This window comes from Phyllopteryx taeniolatus, chromosome 16 (assembly GCF_024500385.1).
Source record: "Phyllopteryx taeniolatus isolate TA_2022b chromosome 16, UOR_Ptae_1.2, whole genome shotgun sequence".
Classification (NCBI taxonomy): Eukaryota; Metazoa; Chordata; class Actinopteri; order Syngnathiformes; family Syngnathidae; genus Phyllopteryx; species Phyllopteryx taeniolatus.
The window spans coordinates 19,273,355-19,291,447 of NC_084517.1; positions in this window are offsets into that span (position 1 = coordinate 19,273,355).

Here is an 18,093-nt window from a genome sequence, read left to right on the forward strand (position 1 = left end):
ATCACAACTAACATAAGAGTTGGGGGTGGTTGCAGTACACGTGGACCTCTACAGTGAAACTGCTAATGGCTCATTAAATCAGATATGGATCCTTTGATTGTTGTGCTGTTAGTTGGATAACTGTGGCAATTCCAAAGATGTAACTTTAAGTAATTCCAGCAGCCAGAGAAGAAAGGTTAACACAGCACCTTAACTAAACGGTTGCAAACGTTAACTGCGAAAATGTGTAGGCCAAGTGCGGGAACAAGAACCTGTGGTTGGTACCTAATCAATAATTTTCCCCATATAAAAAGTCGTCTGCAAGTGAGAACCTAAAACGACATATAGTAGTAGCCATCATGTCGTTTAAAATAAAAGTTTAAAGGCTGACAAAAAGAAGAGGAAACTTCTGAAACAAGAGGGGGACATAATGTTCTTCTTACTTCTTAATTTGTAAGTTCTTGTGAGCTTCCGCAAACTCCATTTATAACGTTTGGCCTGAGAACGAAACACCCATTGAGGCTCTGTTTTCGTGCAACTCAAGTGCACAAAACAACTCCAGCACCGAGTGACAAGGCCATTTGTAGGCCACGACTCCGTGTCCAGACGCCAACCCACCGAGCTGGTGGTCATTTTAGATGTGAGAGTGACAGACAGCTGTTCTCTAGGGGGGATGGCGGGGGCAGCTTGAAATGTTGCTGACACAAAAATGACCTTAAAAAGGAGTTTTGGTGAGCTGCCTGCTACACAGAGTCAGAATTACAGGAAGAATGTGACAAAAGATTTGGAAAATGACCACTAAAACACAAAAGAGTGATTGTGTACATTTTTGATACAAACAAACCTTTCGATTCATTCGGTGCACCTGCGGCGTTTGTACGGTTTTGAATTTGAATCTTAATTAGTTTTTAGTTTCCCAGCTGAAAAAAGAAGAATTTCACAAAGAAAATTGTTCCGCATTATCAAGCAAGTAAGTGTTTTTATGCATAATGAGAAAAAAGAAGGCTCTTTATGCACTGAATAGTCCAGTGCCTTGTGAAAAGAATGAAGACGCCTTCAATTTTAAGAAAATAATCATATGGTCAAATAATTCTGAATTCTGGAATATTTCTGATTCCAGTTTATGAACGCTGTGCTACTTTGGATAGTCTAGATTGATGGAGTTCTGGATGGTCAGTGGGGGGGGGGGGGGGGGGGGGGGGGGGGGGGGGGGGCACCATGTAAAAAAAAAAAAAGGCTACCTTGTCAGCAAGGAGGTGGCAGAGTATTATTTTGGGATGTCAAAAAGGCCTAATTTAGAATGCCTGACAGTGCCAAATGACCTCTGAAAAATATTTGGAGTTTATCACAAAACATTTGCTGGCATGGTACAAAAAGAAGAACCGTGACTTCCACAGTAAATAATTTTGAGACAACGCACCATCCCAAACTGTTAAAATATACCACTGAAGCTGTGGCTGCTATGAGGATACAGGGAGAAAAACATATGGTGTGGCCACGCACATCCCCTGACCTCAACTCTATTGAGAACCAATGGAGCGTCCTTAAAGGGAAGATCTATGAGGGTGGACGATAGTATAACTGCAAACTGTAATTCTGGGAGGCAATTCCAAGGACATTGTGCTGCTCCTTTTGGTGTGTATGCCTTGGCCACCTGGGGGCAGTATAATACGGATATACAGTACATGGAGAGGGTAACAGCTCCTCAGTAAGCTGCAGTGATATTAGTCGTTCTTTGCAGAGGATAAAAAAAATGTATGCCTTTGAGTATCGTTTTTATTCTGTCTACATGTGCTGCTCTACCGTTTGTGTTCGAATATTATTCTAGAAGCTATCATTGATGATGATGATGATTCACGGGAGATTTCATTAACAATCATCATCGGCAAATGCTTAATAGTTTGGAACTCGTACATTTTGCAAATGCTGGCTGTTTGATGCAGCCTTTGCATTTGCTCTCAGTAGACTGTGCAATTGCACCCGAGCAACCATTCAAAGGCTTATCCTGTTATCTCACCACCTTCTTCCTGCACATACAGAGAGATGGCGCACACACAAGATTTCGGGCTATATTGTGTCGGCAGTGCCTTGTTTCGGAGTTCTCAAACAATGAGGAGGGACCTCCGTGCAAACCCAGCTGTCTCAACAACTTCCTGACAAACATAGGGCAGAAAAGGGCTCAGGATGGAGACGGAACGCGCTCTCGTCTGACGGCCGGGGTCTTCGGTTGCGTTTATTTTCAGACTGACTGCGCCGAAAGACATTTGCAATTGTCTTCACGAGAGAAATAATATCCAAAATGCTCCACATCACCCCGAGTCACACATTCAGAGAACAGTAGGCCCCAGTCCCAAAAAAATGGGGGCGTTTCAGACAGAGTTGTTATATCCTGCCACTGTTCTTGTTTAAAAATGTGTGAGCCAAAAACCAGACTTTCACTGAAACGTCTCACTTCTAACTCTTCCTATCTTCTAACTTTTCCTATCTTTATGGAAAATATGAAGCAAAAACGTAAGAAAAAAAACAGCCTTAAAAATTACACTTCCCTTTTATTGCCTTAGGTGAATTGCTATCTATCTATCTATCTATCTATCTATCTATCTATCTATCTATCTATCTATCTATCTATCTATCTATCTATCTATCTATCTATCTATCTATCTATCTATCTATCTATCTATCTATCTATCTATCTATCTATCTATCTATCTATCTTCCAAGGCCACCTTGAGTCACCTTTATTTTGTCATTAGGTTGACGCTTTCTCTTTGAGGCACATCAGGTTTTATTGTGAAAACCCTGTCTGTTCTACTTCCTGTGTTCCTTTTCACTGTACAGCGTGACAAACGACGAGTAGCAAGCTCATCATTTAGCTTCTTTTTAAAAAGTTATTATTTCACAGTCATTAAGTTTCGCCGTGTCCAAGTATTCCTGTCCTATTTTCTGGCAACATTAGTCGCGCTTGTACGTAAACTTATTTTTTTTTTAAATTGCGTTTTTTTTTGTTTTTTTTTGTTTGGATTGGACTTTTACACTCATAAGAAGCCATCACGTTTGTTAAACTGACACTTGTTCAAGTCGTCCCTTTTCCCAACATAAATGCTAACAATGTTTGAATTGAACTGAATTTTTTTTTTCTACAAATGTATCCCATTGATTAATCAAATAATCAGATAAACATTGATTTGCAATATTAAAAAACATTACCAACACAAGATGTTCACATGCAATGCAGGTATTTATTTTGTCGCCACCCACACACTCTACACTGTAGTATCTGGGACTTTGAATGTGTGTGGCTTGAAAAGGCAGGCCCTGGCTTGGTGAGTGACGTGTGTGTGTCGGCAAATGAGAGTGCAGTCGGCTTTTGTTCGCTCAGGTTAGCTCAATGTTGAGCATTTTCTCTCCCTTGCGATCACAGTCAGCAAAAGCCCGATTGTCAGATGTCGCCAATAGATTATCCTGAGCAATTATCCTGTGGTTTGGGGTGTGTTAAATCCCCATTTTATATTAGCATCCATCATCTAGAGTCAATAGAATCTCAATTTCATTTATGACCTTGTTTACTTTTTTATATTTTGGGGGTGTTTGGATGCCAAAAAAATGACAATGGATGTGAAAGGATGCTGGACGCAGTCACAGCGATCCTTCAAATCAAACATGTCTGCCTTGGGATAAGGACGCTTTGTGCTAGCTTGTGCAAAATGACATTTCCCTCATTTTGTCAAGAATAAATTGTCCTTGTAGAGCGCAGCACAGCGACTGTGCTGCTTTAGTCTGTCCACTCTCACACATTTTTTAATTTTTTTTTATAAAGTATAATGTGCTGAGATAAAATTGGACTACAGTATGTTGTTGCACTGTATTAGAGTTTTGTTTTCTTGAGCAAATTTTGACCTCCTCACTGTTCTCAGAAGAAATTACTTGGTTTATCGTCGCACTCAGAATTTAACAGCCGAACACCGAGGAAGCATTTTACATTGGTTATGTAACTATGATCGATTTTGTTGTTGTTGGAAAAGCACCTTTTGCTTCATCTTAAGCTGTCTGACAATGCTGTCCAGCTGCTTAATTTCTAGAATTAATATAAAATATATAGACTACATATACATACATATATACACACAATACAATGTATTACATTTTAAAATAATTTACACAATATAATAATAATAATTGCACTGAAGGCACAATAATTATGTATTTTTTACACTATAATGTTTTAGTAAATAATTACTTATATATATATATATATATATATATATATATATATATATATATATATATATATATATATATATTATAACTTTTAGAATTACTCATTTTTAAATTTGCACAATATGAAAATGTATATAATAAAATAATGATTATACATAATTTTTACATAATTGACAATTTTAGGTAAACAATTTACTTGTTACAATTATATTTTATATTTTTACACAATACAGTACACAATACAGACATTTATAAAATACACAAATAATGATGCAGATTATTTTGCACACAATTTACAATTACTTTTAAGTATATTTACTTTTATACTCATTTTCTGAAGTACAAAATAGAAAAATATATAGAATGCATGAATAATTATAAATTTTTACACAGTTGATAATTTTAAGTAAAACATTTACTTATTACTTGAATAATCTTTTTAAATGTACAGTATATAAAATATAGAATACATAAATAATCATACACATTTTTGACACAAATGACCATTCATTTCCATTCATTTTAAATTAATTTACTTTTGTAGTTACTTGTTCCTTTAAGTACACTATACAAATGTATCGAAGGCATGAATAATTATTAATACAAATTAAACATTAGATAATTTTAAGTGAACATGTCACTTATTACTTATATTTGCTTATTTTTAGATTACACAATATGTATAGAATACATTAATAGTCACATAATATATATATATATAATATCTACAGGCTTAGAATGCACTCATTTTGCTCAAGGAAACACGTAGAAAAATATTCCACATTTGGCCACAGAGACAGCAAGAGCACCTGCTAGTGGACAAATATGGTTATATATGGTCACCCTCTCAACTGTAGGCACTTCTGTTGCATACTGTAACATGCACACATAATATATAGCTTTAGATGTCTGTGTGGTTACTCTATTTTCTTTTGTAGACTAACAGCAAATTCCAGGCTTGTTTGGGCATATTTTGTATTCACCTCGTGTGAATTTTTGTTGGCGGGCCAGCTAAAATGGAATCTGTAGTGTATTTCCAGCACTGAGAAAAATATTCTCATCAGGTGCAATGTGGAACAACAAGCTGGAAATTAAGGTGGAAGCACCGGCTCAGCAAATTCAGCAAGTTATTTATTTATTTTTTACATTTTAAATAAAAGTCCGCAAAATGCTGACCCGAACATGCAGCATAAGCCAGGAGGCGGCTTAAGGCAAAATGATTGAATATGTTTTATGTTTGCAGAAAAAAAAAAGCATAGTTGCAATGGGTGGGTCTCCCGTGTCTCTCTGAATATATTTTTAGATATTCTACAGTGTGCTACATTTGGTCATGTTGGATTCAATTAAAAGATTGCACTCAGTGGATGAATGGATGGAGCTTATTCATTTTGTCATAAATAACAGTGCTCAGGGGCTAGAATATTTTTTTACATCGAATAACTGAAAAGAACATAGTATGTAAAGACATCTTGTTTGTACTTTCTCTGTATATGTGATACAGATTAGCAATAAGGTTATTATAGGTCGAGCTTGATTCAGCAAAACTTCCAAAATACAGTAAAATGCCCCTGAAAATGTAACATTCAGAATTCGACTGCAATTCTTTCGAAAAATATGCTAATAATGAGATGTTAGCATATATTAAAAGACTTCACAGAGTACGGGTACACGTACTTACATTTGAGTACTCAGCAATATCGAGTACCGATACCTGATAATGCTATTACGTCTTGCAATTGTGGTAAATTTGTTTTATTATGATCAAATATTGTCAAAAACAAACTTTTCTTCATCATGGCACAAGTTTCACTCAAATATAATTGTTTTCTAGTCATGACTGACATTTTAACCAACTGCATGTTTAGCAAATGTAGCCTGGTGTCTTAAGTCTGAACAGTAGGGAACACGATATAAAACGAGTAGGTCAGAGCCAAAGAAGAAATAAAAGACTAAGAAGAATGTAGAGTCTGTTGGATATAAACAAGTAGGAATATATGAATTCCATGTTACCTCAAAACATGGCAAAAACTACAAAATAAAGTGAACAATAAGAAATACAAAACTGCTCCTTGAGAATACCACAAATAAAACTATGACAACACAACTGTAGTGATACTTCATCACACCCTTGCTTGCTTCTTTTTACCCTGACGTGCCCCATCGTTATGCGTCGCCAGCCCGCCGCGGCTTCGTGACCGGAGCGAAGTGGCCGACGGGGGCTCGCGAAGTTCATCGTGCATTTTGCACACCATCATTTGGATCGGCGCGTAGTATCGGAGCATTTTTCGAGTACCGAGTACTGTACCAACGCACAGTATCGATATCTGTGCATCTCGAGTTAAACTGTATCAGCTGGCGTTCCCTTGGAAGTAAATTATCTTTTGGATTGACACATCCAAACTTCAGAGAAGAAGGCTAAAATTGCAGGATGATGAATACATGTTTTAGGAAGGCCACAGTTTGACCAGTTTCAAACAGATTATTTCAATTTCCATGATTTCCTACACGAGCCAGTATCCAGTAACGGATTGTGTTTGACTTTCGAGGTATTGCGAAAAATAATAGAGGGGAAAGTGGGTGCCTCGTATAATGGAGTGCATCTCTCTGAACACGGATCCACGGTCACGCCTGGGACTGGGTATTCAGTGTAGAATCTCCCCTAACCAAACTTTTTTACATGACTTGCTTCTACTCGGTCCCTGCGGTGCTCAAAGGCTCTGTGAGGAGAAAGTGTGAAAGTTCTGCTCTGCTGGAGCCTTGGGCTATAGGGCCACCCCTCGCCACCCTTCGTGACTAAGGGAATGTAGGAGCCAGAAAGCCAGTCTGACTGCTTTGTAGACCCCTTAAGTGTAAAGCAGGCAGGCTGCGCAGGGCAGGTGTCCAGCATGAGGCCTACCAAGGGCACGCTATTCAAATTTCAATACTAATTCATAAGATACAGTATATACAGGTGCATCTCGTATCTCAAGGCACCACTGTACAACTCTGTACAAATCCACGTAAAATGTAAAACCTAGTGTGTGGTTGGTCCGCTGAAGACGAGCCAGTAACCTGTCAATCAAATATACAGTATGTTGATGTTCGCTGTCGTCAACTACTGGCTGAATAACGTGCTACTGAGGTTATACTTAATAAACAGTTAACCTTCCCATGTTTGTGTCAATTGGGAACCAACACACACAACAACTTGGAGAGGCACTGAAGTTTTCAACTACTTGCCCGCTGTGGCGCGAGCTGTTCAACAATATTTCTAATGAGGACAATGGAAAGAAAATGGATGGATTGGTAATGCGTAAAAACTGATGATCTTTCCAGAGGTTTGACACAACTCTTGTATCAGCTTCTGCAGGTGTTCCTAATGTTGTGACCAGTGATTGTAATCCCTTTAATAGCCTCATCGTAACAATCCCCACTTGAGCGGTCACCACCCAAATGCCGAGTCCGTGTCATGTGCAACTCGCAAGTTTATGGCAGTGCATTAAATTTGCAAATATTTCACGATGTGCTGTTGACTAACGAGCCCTTCGGGCTATTAGTCGGATTAGTCTAATAAAATGTATGCTTTGTAAGATCTATAAGATTCATCATGTTTGAAGGATGGTACTATAAACGAGATTATTTATATTCTTACCTAATGCCGTACTAACTATATCTATTGATTTTTAAGATGGGCTACAAAATGAGGGCATAAAACACTCCAAATTGATAGCAGGAATGTTTTTGTTATTGTATACATATAATTTGGGACTGTAAAGGCGATATTTGAAGACACCACAAAGCGCTCACAGCGCCATCGCTCCCACATGGCAATGCAATGATCCCTGCGCCTAATGTGGATTCAAGAAAGCCCATTTGTCTAAAAGTGAGCCCCTCCGGACCCGTTCGACACCACTAAGTTAATAATCACAGACTGATGTACTTCATATTGTTTTGAAAGACACTTGAAATTGATTGCCGTCATTTGTAAGCGTGTACAGAATAAATGTTATGCGGGCGTGATTTAGTTTGGAGGTGCATGAATAATCGCAAAATGTCTGCATGGCTCCCGGGATAAATGAAAGCTCTTTGACTCGATATCTTTGGGATCATTATTTAGCAATTATTTAGCATTATTTTACATATATTTTGCATCCATGAGTGCAAGGGAGCACAACAGCACTGAAGCCACACATCTTGCCCAATGTCCATATGTCCTTTGGTTAAAAGGTTTTGCTTACTGAGAACTAAAGTGGGCGAACTACATTTTTGTTATTTTGCAGAAGAGTGATTTAATGTTTTATGGCTGCAATCAAATCTGGAGGACTTCTGTCTTTGTGATTTATATGGCAGTGATTACTTTTTCAAGATACTTTTTATTTGACAGAAATTGTGTTTTCCCTCAGATTTGAGTTCATTCCAAACATCCACCAAATCTATCAATACTTTATAAAAGATGATACATAACATTCACTTATACTAACATGCAGATGCACTGACATTCAAATGAAAGCAATATTTACTTTCCGAGTCTGCTATCAAACTCTGAACCTCACATTCTGGGATGTTTTTTTGGGAAGTGAAGCCTGGAATTGGGAGTTGGCCCAGTACTTGCGCTGATGAATCAGGAAAAGGGCCAGGAGCACTGCCCTTTACACTGCATGTCAAAATTGGAACTAAACCTTAATTTAGAAATGAATACCACTGAAAGCTATGCCGTTTCTCTATTCATCTCTTCACTTAACTTGAAAAGGACAAAAATGGGGTTAGCCCATGCACTCTAGATCTCAGTGGCTCATTTTATGTCAATGCGGTGCAGTGTTCCCCTGCTATATCGACGTGCGTGCCCCCACTGTATCACAGATTTTTAAGCGATCATTTATCGTGGGTTTTCACCTCACGTAGGCAAGTCCGAATTTAGAGTTGGCGCGCCTTTAGTGTAGTATCGTGGTGGCGCAACATGCACAACAGTGGATAACAAATGGGTAGGTTGTGCCAGGAGGGGCGTGCGGCGTTAAAAACTGTGCCACACAAATCATGCGAGTGACTCGGACTTGACCCCTAATGGGACAAGCGGAAAGTCACAAAAACAGATGAGGTCACCTGGAAGAGATGCATCGTAATTAAGAGCGAGACGAAGACGAGAGCGTAGTACCACGTTTTGACGTTTTAATATTAGTTGTTAGAGAATTTATGCCTGTGAGTGTTGTTGTATTCTCTGTATGTATGTGTAGCTACTCCGTGTGTGTTGTTTGAAGGTTTATAATTACCAGTCTGTACCGTCTATGGTAATTGTCATCAGCCCGTCTATGGCATTTGTCATGATATGCTAGCTTTTAGCTAGTGGACTTGTATGGTTTGATTGAAAATTACAGTGTTAAAACATACAATGTTTAATTCTCTTTTGTTTTGTGTGTCAGTCTTAGAGTGAATTTCAACTGTGAGTGACAAATAAACAGCTTGAAGATAGCACGCTTTGTCTCTTATTTGGATAACTGTGTACTTCTAAAAAGTATGTTTTAGTCAATTGTGTTTTAATAAATTGAAATGTGTTGTAAGCGTGTGGGAGGAGAAAACCGTTTTGATAGTTTCTCGATATCGTGGACGGGTGATATATCGAGGGTGGATCAGGAAGGTATCCTGGGCGATAAATGGGGTTCACTGTATCCTTCCTTTCATCGCTCGCACCAACCTGCTTTCTTCTCTGAAATTTAATCCTTGCTTCCACCTCAGACCTGCTTTTTTTCTTTTTTCCTTCCTGACCTCCTTCCTTCCCCACTATCTTCCCTTCTGCCTTCCTTCTATCCACCCTTCCTTCCTTCCTTCCTTCCCTCAGCCCACTTTGTATTTTGCATCCTTCCTTTCTTTCCTTAAAGCTACCTTTCTGCCTTCTTTCCTTTGGTACCTGGATAATGCAACTTCAGATCTCTGTTCTTGACTCAAATGATTTGCCATTATTGATGGTTCTTGTACAAAAATACGTTCCTTTAAAAACTGTATACCTGCTTTTTGCCCTCTGTATTTATTTTTTCTATAGCAAACTAAAGACATATTTGTTTTTGTTTTTTCCTTGAGAACTCCCCCTACATTAGCAGCACTTACTGTGACTGATGTTAACATTATCATTTATGTATAAAAAGAAAATTGCGGGAAGGTAATACTGATACTGTACCTAATGTTAGTATCAGTGTTAGCAACAATGTTGGCGCTAACATAACACCGCAGCAGGACTGATGCTAACGTGTAAGGAGCTACCATGGTAATAAAAATAATGGCTGGGATTTAAAAAGCTCCTTTCCAGGGACCCAAGGACGGTTAACAATAACTCATGGGGGTCATTAAAATGTTAAGTATGCTAGGCACGCCCTGTTCACAGAGGAGTAGCTTGCGTTGGCCACCTGCTGATAGTTTTCAAAGTCACTAATTGACATGAAGCGTGGCAGAAAAAATGGTGCGAGACTCGCTGTCCGGAGATGCACAAAACCCCTGGCCTTACATTCAATCTGTGCGTACCTTATAGACTACGAAAAAGAACAGTTATAGCACTGTCGTCCGTGTCTTTCTAAAAATGGCCACATTTCAGCCTACAAGAACTCGACTTTGAACTTGAGAAAATATGTTGCTCTTTTCTCCCTGGTGCGAGCTTATTGTGTTTGTGAAAACAAAGAAAGTTTCATCAAGCCTATTTCTTGTGGGTGAATTTGACTCAATTTCTGCTTTTCTAATCTATTCATATTTTAGTTGAAGTGACATGCTCTGCGGTTACTCACCAGTTTCTCAGAACTGGAGTAGTTTTTATCCACTGAATATTTACTCAAGTAATTATGTGGAAGACCTTTACTTCAGTCATATTACTCTAAAGTCGAAAGTAAGTACCCGATTTTTGGGTACTCTACCCACCTCTGACTGTACCTTATGCTATCCACCTCTGCCAAAAGCCATTCAGACCTTTCTCTGCATCATTTTGAGATGTTTACTACCCTGCATTCGTGGTGGTATGAAAATGATTTTGAACCTGGTGTATACTGTTCGATAGTGTTGCTTTAAGAACTGCCATACTGCAGCTGTCATCCGATGTACTCCACAAAATAGAATTTCCAAGTGTAGGCTGCGTGAGGCCTGTTGTAGATGGTCTCCACCAGCAGGATGCACTGCAGCCCCTTCACACATCAAATCCAGAGCCATCAAGCAGTGTTTTCTAGTGGCACCGAGGGGAATATTTATGTGTGCGCGTGTGCGAGATAGAGAAAATGAATACCATTCTTCACATAAATGAATATCTGCACTCAAATTAGAGTTTGGAGAAATGAAGGAGAGTATCTTGTTGCTTAATGCTTAATTGAAGTCATCTTCTAATTAGCTCAGCGGCTATTATTGTCGTCCCACCTACCAACATTTTCACCTTCCTAAATCCTCAACAATAGATTTTTTTTCCCCGAGAAAGACACTTAAAGCGGCTGCAATGGGAAGAATTCCAATCTGTGTCTTCGTGTTTCAGCTTCACTCACTGTGACCCGTTTTTTATTTTTACCCATCTGAACATTCATTTAGCTAAGAGCTAAATCTCTGAATTAATGTCTTGTCATTCTTTTTTTTGTACACCCCTCCTTCCTCATTACATGCTATCTTAGTCATATTACCTTTTTCACAAAGCTAAATTAAGTTCACTTGGCTAAAGCTGCGGCAAATAATTCTGCTGGCTGGATAACAGAATACATTTTGAATATTAAAACTGCCTCAGCTAGGAAAATACAGTGATATAGCATTTTGTGTGGCTATATATTAGAAACCACAACAAGGTTTGTCTGCTTTGTTTTTTATTTAAAAAAGCAATAGCTCACTCAACTAAAAAAAAAAAAAACAAAAAAAAAAACAACCTGTTAATTTTTGTTGCTGGTTGGTTAGCCAAAGCCTAACTGAAAATTGTTGGAGTGCCATTTAGTATTTCCTTTTCCACCTTTTTGTTAGATCGAATGTTGTTTTCCTGGTCCGTGGCAGATAAACTGACATTTTGATTCTGGTTTAGAATGTTCCATTCATGCCCAAAAATCATTGATCCTCAAAAGCAAATGAGTTGGTTATAGGGTCAAAGTGTTGCCATCATAAAACATGAATTAACTAGGTAGTTAGCCGGATCGCTAGCTAGCTAGTTTTTCTCACTACAATGGAACTGCTTAGGTCGAAAACTATCCATGGCTGCTGGTTGATGTCCGATTTGCAGGGTGGACTAGTGGTTAGCACGTCTACCTTACAGTTCTGCGGTTCGGGGAATGGATATTGTCTCCGGCCTTCCTGTGGAGGTTCCGTGTTCTTTCTGTGCTTGTGTTGCAGTCCACTACAAGCTTGACTTGGAGAAGAATCAGAGAACCTCAATTTGGCGAGTTCTAACTTACCCTTGCTTTGGTGAAATCTCATTTCATTTCGGCCGAAAAAAGCAGAGAACATCACAACTTGGATTAGTTGATTGTCAAGCAATAACGACAGCTCCGTAACTGAATAGTTTTCGTTATTAATGAATCACAAAACAAAACATTCACATTAGGCCATGACACACTCAGTCGCTTTCTACCAACAGCTGATATTAGTTTCTCCTCCAATATAGAGATATTTGAACAACAATGTCTTACTTCCTTGACATCGATACCACTCACTTCCTTTATTAGCAAAACCCTTATGATGTCTCCACAAGGCAGCAGAAATTCTGACCCTAATGAAGAAAATCGCTGAAGAAATTTGGTGAAAATAATCAGATCAATGTCCAAACTAAAGACTATTATTATACCTTTACCCATTGTACAATGTTTTAAGTCACATTTATACTACTAAAATGAAAAATTGTAAACCAGACTTTTTAAAACTTTACTTATTGTATGTAAATAGCTACTTGATGATCATACCAGTCATTCTGAGGCCCTTACAAGCCCCCCACCTCAGAGTAAACCCTAAAAATCAGTCAGGCACCACCGCGCAGCCTTCCCCTACACTCCCTGTTTTTCTCCTTCCACCTCTCTTTTGAATTATTGAGCTTTTTCTCTCAAGGAGAGCGGTTCCCCTCGTCACACGAGTGGGCCGCCGTCAAAGCTGCTTCATCGCTCCTTCACCCATGTCTGCGGCAACCTCGACGTCGCCTCGTGACATTGACGGAGTCGCTCGCACGTCCCCCTGCTCCCCGTCTCGCTTGCTCCCTCTCAATCTTATTCTAAGCCCCCCAACCCCGCTAACCCTTTTCTTTTAATCTCTCTCGCTAGCCCGTGACGTCTCAATCTTTTTTTCCCCCTTCACTTCTCCCGTCCTCCTTCCTCGGCTCTGTTTCTCTGTAATGTCACGGCCCATAGATGGATGTCATTGAGTTGATGAAGGAAGAAATGAGTCCAGGGAGGGAGTGGGCTTTGAGAGAGGGCGGGTGTGCAGAGGCAAAAGATCTGATGCGCGGGGGTGTGTCTCATGTAAAATGCTCCATGCGTTGCCATTCAGACACTTTGCCGTTATTGCGCCACAACTTGCAACGGAGGCCATTTAGAGCGGTGCTTGTGTGCGTGCACGCTAATGGCATTCCATTACAATCCCCCAAAGGAGCTCTTTTTGTGCAAAGACATGCATTGTCGTGCTGTGTTACTATGCAACGCCATTATATCACCTGGAAATGAGTGCATTGACTGAAAGATAATATATGTTGGTGAAACAACATTGGTAGTTGTGCAGCTTCATCATTTCCTCATGGATGGTCAGATCATTGAGAAGGAAAAAGGAACAATGACACCTTTTATATACTGCTCTGTTTTGCATCATTGAGAGCAATGAAGCAAATTTTCTAGGAGTCAGCGTAATAGGCACTGGTGGCAGTACATGTAATCCTAAACCTCATCAAGGGCACATTTTGGCTTGGCGCAATTACAACATCCCAAAAGTTGATGGGAGCTGACTATTAAATACAATGATTTTCCACGTGTCATCTCCCTTTATCGCTCTTGTCGGTCCGCAAAATCGATCCAATCAGCGGCAAAGCACAGAAGGCAAACGTTAACATGCAAGAAGCACAATTCAAAATGACATCAGTAAACATCTCACCACTCTCTCACCGCAACTTTTTCGCGAGCAAAGCTGTCGATGCACAAAAGCTTTGTACTTTAAATTTGTGTTGTGAGTTGTGTTTGAGCAAGAGACAGATGTGTGCTCAGCCACGATGACGATGCATCCCTTGGGAAGTGCTTTTGGAAATCCTCCCACTGCTTTTCAAACCGACGAGCAAACACAAACACACACACAGCGCAATGAAACATGGATAGTGGCAACAACTTGTTTCTCTTTCATTGAGTCTACATCATATTGAATAAAGTATGGTGGACATTTTACCTGTGAGAACAGGTTCGAGAAGAACTGTGTCCGTTCAATACACTTGTCCATATATTACAGTAGAATATGTGTGTGTGTGTTTCTGTTAGGGCTGGGCAATTATTCAGTGGAAGGCAATGACACAGTCAATTGTGACGGAAATTTACAAATACAGTATATGCTGCCCATTTACAGTATATGTTGCAAAAGCAGGGATTTATTAACATGTAAACTTTTGACCCGAGGTATGTGCTTCCAAGCCGCAAATTATTTGGCGAAGGCACTTAACCTCACCTGTACAACTCTAAATGACAAAATAACTTGAGAGAGTTGGAGACTTAATCTTACTCTAAGTACACTGAGCGATGCAGGCACAACCGACTGAAATGTCGCAGAGTGTGCGCGGTTCTGCCCCTAGTTTTCATGAGTGGCCAACCGGTGTCGCAGATGTGAGAGCCAATCACAAATGCACATGAGCTTTCACAATAATGAAAAAAAAACCCCAACAAAGTTTCTTGTAGGGCTCTGAATCAGAAACGAATCTTTATTCCTTGAACTATTCTGAAATAATAGTCCAACAAATTTTACTTGAAAACTATTGAACTGGAGAGAGAGTACGCTGGTACATTTTGGTTGCCGCGTCTCCTTTTTAGTTTAAAATGGCTTACTTTAACCAGGATCCCTCACCGTACCTTGGCCCAAGTTAGAAGCCCGGGTTGGTTTTGGTTCTTGCAGCCTTGGACAAGCTGACTTCTTTCTAGTTAGACAGCTGGCTACCCTAGACTGCTAGCTACCAAAACAGGGCTGGTTACCTAGCCAGCTGGCTATTTGCCACGTCGTGTTGGATAAACTTTCTCCCATTCATTCTCCAGCGGTCACCGTCCACCTTGGCGCTAACTCCTTTTCAGGGGGGGGGGGGAGACAAAAAAACAAAACTTTTCTTGATGAATGTCATTGTCATTTTCTTTTCGTATCAGTGAAAATCGATTAGAATCAGAAATCACATTTTTGTGGGAAAAAAAAAATATATATATATATTTTTAGGCTGTATCGCTCAGCCTTAGTTTCTGTGTTAACAGTCATGGTTGAGAGCTATCACAAGGCATGAGTAGTTAGTAAAAATGGGTCCAACTGCTGTGGTATTTGGTCTGGGAAGGAAGTTGGTAGGTCGACTTTATCTCCATTATTAGTCAAGCTCTGTTAGACCATGTAATAGCCTCACAGCACAAGCAGTCACTTTTCCAAGAGAATACTTTGCCCAGTGTGACATCCTGATATGGATGGGATTCATGGTACAGCGAAACACGCAGCATGGATGGCTCTGTGTATTATTTATTTATTTATTTATTTTTTTTGGGGGGGGGGGAGTTGGAGTGTTTGCATAAGTGCTGATTTTGCTCTTCCAAACCCTTCAGCTCTGCATTTTTCCATGCCCTCATCTCCTCGCCGCCACGCAGCTTGCCTCCGTGCCCTTTGCTTCAATTTGTCACACATTAGCTTCATAATACTTCCGGTGGTGCTTGCATTTCCCCCAAAAAATAGGTAAACAACAAGTTAACAGACGTCAAATCATCAGGAAAACCGTCTTTTGGTGTAGCTTTTCTTTGCGGGAGGGTGACATCATAAGGTTGTGAGGCAATTATGAAGACAGAGCTGTCAAATGTTATGAATAGTCCGTATTTTGCTATGGATATTACTGAACGCTAACTCGTTTCGCCCGTAAAACTGATTATTCTGGATATTGAAAACAAATCCAGGGTCCGACATTAACGGCCAGTACGACACTGTGTCAGGCCACCAAGACACTTCAGACGCTGGCCAGTACAAATTTCATGAATGAATTCAACAAAATAAACATTATAATGCCAGGCGTTAAGCTAACTTGCTTCACACTAGCTGCCGCTGTCTAGCTAGAGCGGCTAAACACTGCTTTCTCATGGTCTGGAGCCGCTCCTCTAATCTAAGTCACTAATCCGCGCCTCCATGGTGGTGAATAAGATACACTTCTGACAACTATTGTTTTCACTAATGGAGGATGCGGATTGGCTAATCATGCGACACACCAAGCAAGAAGGGAAAACAGGACGGCAAAGCCCTCCTAACCACTATGATAACATGAAATGTGAATTGCGAAACACCAGAATAAGTGCTAAGTTGTTGCGGTAAACCTTTAGCAGAAGTTAGAGCAGAGTTCAACTATGAACAGCAAATTAGCAGGTCGATAAATAAGCGACTAGGGAGAAAATAATACAACAGCAAGCACACTTGAAACTAGAAATCAATCAATACATTACCGCATACATCAGGTCAAAAGTATATTAGTATAGTTGATATTTATAATTTCAACAATGTTATTTGTGTTCATTTGCACTAATTTTGGACTATAGAATGCTAGGTTTTAATTTTGAGACCTATACAATAAATGCCCATAATCAACACTACGTACCATGTAAATATGTAACATCTAATGTATAATCAAAAATGTAGGGCCTGACAGTTTTATTCCTTTAACACAACAGTTTGTCATGATTGTCAGAAGCCTGTGTGATGAGGCTTAGATCCACTTTGGAGCATAAGCACACGCACGCGTGCGCGTGCCACCATCCAGTATATTTATCCATGTAATAAAGCAGCATTGTTCAAAAAGAGAGAAAATGGAGCGAGTGAATCAACACACGGCCCCAGTGCCAGAGCATTTTATGTGGCATCTGTTTTCCATTCCTTTGTTGGGCACAAAAAGCTGGATCGGTGCCACTGCGACGCTGTGGACAATCGGTCTCGGGCCGGGCTCGAGGTACGCAATCTGGTGGCTCATGAGAGATGTTTATCAATAAGCAACTGTTGAGCTCGGCAGGAGGACTGTTATTGGGTCAACAGTGGTGGTATCATTTCTTTGTATCCTTCCCATATTCCACCACTTCTCTTATATGGATCCATTCTCCTGTCATTCCTCGCGTTTCCCCCTCCCTCCTCATTCTTGACATTGTCTCGCTCTTGTTTCCACATTGGTAGTTATTGTAGTACCACTGGGATCTCATTAAGCCACTAACTTCAAATAAATAAAACAAACTACGGAGACGAAGCAAGGCTTCTGTATACTTATAAAAAAGCGGGTCATAAAGAGTTTTCCTTTTTCCCTATGCTGAAACCTTTCTCTCGGTCGTCTTTGTCTTTCAGGCTGCGTCCGTCAATTCAATTAATTACAAACAGGCTTCACTGGCACGCACGCACGCGGCATTTTAATTGTGCCAAGGACTTACCAAAAATAAATAAATAAAAAAACATAAACAGACTGCCTCTTCATGTCTTCTTTCCATTTCCTGCAAGACATGAGAATGATGTCCGTCCATGTTGCCCATCTTGAGCGCCTCCAATCTTCTGTCCATCTGCAAGCGCTCCTAAATTGAGGTATCCGGTCTTGCTTAGTTCCCCATTAGAGAAGAAAAGATGCCAGATTTGATGAATTAGATTGTACAGCATCTACATCTCATCATGTTTCCCCAAATGGCCCCTTATCCTTTCCTCTTCCGCTCCTCTCCCTTTTTATATCCCGGGGTGGTGAGCGAGCCAAGACGAATCCAGCAGTGC